General features: G+C 43.4%; 1 pseudogene; it reads left to right on the top strand.

Moving 5' to 3' along the window:
* The first annotated feature begins 3,874 nt into the window (after nucleotides 1-3,874).
* On the top strand, nucleotides 3,875-3,991 carry LOC126196036 (5S ribosomal RNA; annotated as a pseudogene).
* Nucleotides 3,992-5,679: the final 1,688 nt, after the last annotated feature.

Genomic DNA, 5,679 nt, shown 5'->3' with positions numbered 1-5,679 from the left:
ACGGTAGCAAGTAAGTTAGTAGAAAATGTTATCCTAAAATTTGGGATTCCGACAGCATTTTTAAGCGACATGGGTAGTAATTTCGTCAATGATACAATGAAACGTCTATGTAAATTACTAAAGATCAATAAGATACAAACAGCTAGCTATTACCCACATACAATTGAGGGGATTTGAGCTCACGCATTGACCGAGATGCTGCGGCACTATATTAACAGGGATCTGACTGATTCTGATAGTTGGGTACCATATACCACCATTCCGCATAGTACAACAGGGCATGCACCATTCGCGTTATTTTATGGCCAAAAATGAAACCTTCCATGGTTAATGCAGAGAAAACCTATCAATGTGAGCTATAACTACGAACATTACGCGACAGAGGTGCGTTGAAAGATGAGATATTGATTCAGGATGCCAGGGCCACTGTGCAACAGCATAAGGAACGAAGTAAGGTGCACTACGATAAAACACGGAATCCAAAGTGTTTCCGAAAACATGATCGGACGCTCCTATTCGATGAAAGTGTGAGGAGAGGACGTTCTAGGATATTCGACAGCCAATGGATAGGACCGTTCACTGCCGTGGAGGTAAAGGGAGCCAACGCAATAACTAGATAAAAAGGGCAAAAATGTCTGAAGGTCCACGTAAACAGACTAAAGGAAATATTTTAATTCAAGGTGGCTGGTGTGCGAACACTGTAGAGACTAACACTAATCGGAAGTACTATGGATAATTGTTTAGCAGAAATAAAGACTCCACCGCAAGACATACAAGTGCTGCGTCTCCAGTCTGCCCCAGAGATTTATTATGGTAAACAAGGAATCGTCAGTTTGTACAGCACCACGCTGCATATAGTGAGTTATTTTAATTTAAGGGAATTACATAACAAATTGGAAAACACGAGACATGTTAAGGCAAGAGCAATAGCGAATTGTATGATAAGGTTACAACGAGTAAAAACGAGCATATCTGAGTGTGAGAACGCCCAAAAGACAGTGAAATGGCACGTAGACGAGATACACGAAGCAAAGGAGTTGACAGTACAGTTAGCCGGACACGAGCGATGCCGTTTAAAAGATGGTATTTTGAACTTTTTTGGAGAAGCAAGTAAGGTATTGTTTAGCAGGCACGATGAGGAAGACGTCTCCATCTTTAAAGCCAAGATAAACGTTTTGGAGGAAAAACAAAGGAACTTTTGAGATTGTCGAAGGACCAAATAACAATTGTAAGGGCATCAATAACGCATTTCAATCAGAAAATAAATTCAGTGACAAAGAATGAATAAATCATAGCGAGCGGGAAACGAAATCTAAGCGCGCACTAGAAGAATTTGAGAATAGCGTAAAGAAGAAACTACAGCAGTCGTTGATATTGATAACTATCACGGAATAGTTCGTATAACAGACAGCGATGTTTAATGAGCTAGAGACAGAGTACGATTTATTGATTACAGCAATTGCGAACTCACAAAAGGGTCTGTTGCGGCCACACTTGATAAATTCAGTGCGCAAGTTGTAAATTATTTGAAATTAATTCAGAAAGAATTCAAAAATAATAAGTTTCCGATTGAACTCGTCGAGGACCAAAGGTATCAGTTGCTGCGTATAATAGATTTCGATGTCTTTCCTGCCGGCAGTACTTCAGGTTATGTGTTAAATGTACCTTTAGTTGACAGTTAAGCATATTCTCTATACAACGTACGGTCACTACCTGCTGTGTTTGACAATACTTAACGACTATTTACTTATATCGCCCCGGAAAAGGGGTTTTTGATGATCAGTGAAACAAAACGGCAGTATGAGCAGCTGAACGGAGGTAAGTTGTTCTTTAAAAGCAGAAACACGAAACATCAAACGGGTAAGCAGAACTTCGTGGTAACATCTACTAATGACCATGTGAGGCGTGAAGCCCGCATACTTAGACTGGTACGAGGGACACTGGAAGATTGCAATCTGAAATATATAGTACTAAAAAAAATTTTTGGACGCAGATACGGAACAGCAAGTAGTTGTTCGTCGTCCCAAAAGATGACGGGTCAGTGTTGCTACGTAATGATTTAAAACTCACTGACATCATTGTAAGAAGAACGGGGAAACTAAAGTTTCTGAGTAAATGTAAACGTTATGGGTCTCAAATCATAATACAATGTGACATTGTGACCCGTACTAATACCAACAAAACTGATATAGTTCTTACAGTAAATATAGACGTTGGCTGTTGGGTAATAGAGGTTGAGAAGCAGAAAGTGTCGCAGATACCAGTGATTTTGCCTCTCGAACGTGTAGTGAGGCACCTAGACGATTTAAATGCGGTAGGACACAAAATTTAAGATCTTCAGAACTAAATTGAATATAAGTGAAGGACCACTTTTCTAGGATGGTCAATGAGTGACTATTTCGTTTGGGGATGTTCAGTGTTTGTAATCCTAGTTGTGTTAATTTTTATCTGTGTATATATTGTGAATGATGTAGAAAATGTGGCAAGCGACTACGTGGACTAAGTGGAGGATGCTGCGCCAGAATCTGCGTAAGAAATACTGTTGTAAACAGAAGGCCACCTAGGGAACTTCGAATAGATAGATATACATATATCCATACCTCCGAACCGTACGATGATGCGGAGAACGAATGAAAATCAATTTTTCGCCCTTCCCGGACTAAGTCACACGCAAAGAGCGAAGTCAGATGCCACGGCCATCCACGAAAATAAGAACTAACACACCAACGGTAGAATCCCCAAAACTACATAAAGATAAATCTCGCTCCTAGAAAATAAGAAAACTAGTAATTACAAAAGTAAATTCTTATGTAAGTGGTAAAGCAAGAGGGAACACCGTGAACAAAAACGACTCTCAAATTGAGAATAGTGTAATGAACGTGTAAGACCAACAAAGAACCGTGAGCAAAATGGAGTCATTAAGATGATAAAAGTGAAAATCATGGTCTGTTTTTATGTACAGTATGTCAAAGGTATTTCATAAAAAGTAAGTAGAGATATATTTCATGTGAGTTATGTCAAAGGTCTTTTACAAATAGTATGTGTAAATGTAAAGTTTCTCAAAGGTATTTTGTAAATGATTTATTCTATGAACCGTTTTCCCTAAGTGCATTGTGACCGATGTGCTGTAATTGCGAATGTATATGTATGTAAACAATTTTTTAATGTAATAAAAGGAGGACTGCTCCATTGGCACTGGGAATAAGAATAGAAATTTTGTAACCTTAGAGGACAGAGCTTGTAAAATTTCCCTGGGGAATAGCAGGTGTCACGTATCTCAATCTCGCCAGATAAATAGTCATTAGAGCACTTGAGATTTATTCCACTGGTGCAGAACCGAAGCGGGCTACAGGCAGGAAGCGTTGCCTCAGTGTCTGACAGTGATAACAACCAGAGAAGACCTTGCGGCGCCATGTGAAGTTTCATAGACAAGCTATGTAACCCGCAGCATGCAAAGACTTGGGTAGATCCGGGGCCAATTTCCAGACCCTAGCCTAATATGGTGATAAAATCGTACTGTGTACGTGGCTAGCCTCACCTAGCGCATCACAGATTGATCTGGAAAAATCCTTGTGACGGCCTACGAGCCATATAACCAGGGGCACAGCTGTTCACAGGACGGGGCAGGGAACAGCAGTATCCACACGACACCGTCTCTGTGTCGCATGTCGCCGGACGTCGGGCCGATTTTCTAGCCTCAGCACCCGCCTTCGCTATAGGCATAGGCTAAGAGCAGTAGGTGAGAAACTGACGGAAAGTCAGGCTTAGTGGTAGTGCCAGAGGAGTCTCGTATGTTCGTTAACAAGAGACTTAGAATTTCTACCCTGCTTCCTTAAAATATCCTCAGCGAATTCCATACTCTGCATCACTTACAGGCAACGACCTTTCCGCAGTGGATACACCGGTTCCCGTGAGATCACCGAAGTTAAGCGCTGTTGGACGTGGCCAGCACTTGGATGGGTGACCATCCAGCCGCCATGCGCTGTTGCCATTTGTTGAGGTGCACTCAGCCTCGTGATGCCAATTGAGGAGCTGCTCGACCGAATAGTAGCGGCTTCGGTCAAAAATACCACCATAACGGCCGGGAGAGCGGTGTGCCGACCCCACGCCCCTCCTATCCGCGTCCTCCTCTGAGGATGACACGGCGGTCGGATGGTCCCGGTAGGCCACTCGTGGCCTGAAGACGGAGTGCATCACTTACAGCTTGTCCCCGACAGCGGTCGGATTTCTACAAGCGGCCTGCACCTAAAACTCATCGAGAGATTCGACTGAGGTAAGACCCCTGTGTAATAGCAACGTATCCTTGTAACTTCCTCTTAGGACACGACATCAGGAGATAGTTATTTCCTGGTTCTATTTTAAGTTTTGAACGGTCACATTCGAAGAAAAACGTCATCACTAGGGCACAAACGCAAGCTGATATTTGTGTGCATCATTTCTCTGTTGATCCAGTTTAGCAGCGAAACTCTCACAAAACTTCACACTGTAAATAATCAGCTCTCATCTTAGACTTATCATGTTACTCCTTGCCAGATGTGTTCACCTTTTCAATAAACAATTTCACTTCCAAACCATCTGCATCTGTGGCAGGCTAACGGAGCTGTTGCTAGGGTTGAGAAACACGTGTGCACTGCCCAAATGTCACTCAAAAGGTGCTGCTTTGCGTTGATCGCGAGATTATTGCGAAGAAGCAGTGGCCGATGAGCATCATTGTTTCGCTGCCGTAGCGTTCATAGCTCCAATGTTTCACAAGTACCGTTAAAACACACGAGGAAATGACGCTGTATGCTCGCGGTAATAAATTTCTCGTGAGCATCGAGCCTAAGCGACTTCGACAAAGGGCAGATTTGGCACCTAGGAACGAACATCTCGGAAACAACAAAGCTGGTTGACTGTTCCCGTGATACTGTCGTGAGCTACTATGAAAAGTAGTTGAAAGACGGTGACACTAGAAGTAGGCGACAAGGTGTTGGATGTCCATCCCTCATCACAGAATGTGGAGATTTGGAGCTTGTCCGCTCTGTTAGGAAGGATAGATATGTCACAGATCTGTCAAGGTACGACGACTGAATACAATGCTGATGCATACACAAGTGTTATACAGTCCACCGTTGAGGGAAAGTATTATCACATAAGGTAAATTGAAGGTGGAGGAGCCGGCCGGTGTGGCCGAGCGGTTCCAGGCGCTTCAATCTGGAACCGCTCGACCGCAACAGTCGCAGGTTGAAATCCTGCCTGTGGCATGGATGTGCGTGATGTCCTTGGGTTCGTTACGTTTTAAGTTCTAGGGGACTGATGATCTCAGATGTTAAGTCCCATAGTGCTCAGAGCCATTTGATTTGAAGGTGGAGGTCGGAGAAACGAAAGAAAAGGGAATGCAATTATGATTACGGAAACAGCGGTGTTGAGTGAAAGTGTGTGCCGGACCAGGACTCGAACCAAAGATCTCCTGCTGACTACGTGGTTGAGTTAACCACTGCGCTATCCGGACACAATGTTAATCGCACATGCACGGACTACCTTGGCACGCTCCCGGCCGACTCACTTCCACCTAGCGCCACACATCTACAGTCCCCGCCCATGCCTGCATCTCGCTAATTTTAGATTCCATCAGGAGGTTGAAAGATATGTGCATCTGTACTGACGATTGTGAATACATTGTCCATTGAGTCGAATCAA

The sequence above is a fragment of the Schistocerca nitens genome, chromosome 7 (genome assembly GCF_023898315.1).
Source record: "Schistocerca nitens isolate TAMUIC-IGC-003100 chromosome 7, iqSchNite1.1, whole genome shotgun sequence".
Classification (NCBI taxonomy): domain Eukaryota; kingdom Metazoa; phylum Arthropoda; class Insecta; order Orthoptera; family Acrididae; genus Schistocerca; species Schistocerca nitens.
The sequence above is the reverse complement of the archived record's forward strand: the minus strand, read 5'-3'. Positions and strand labels throughout refer to the sequence as shown.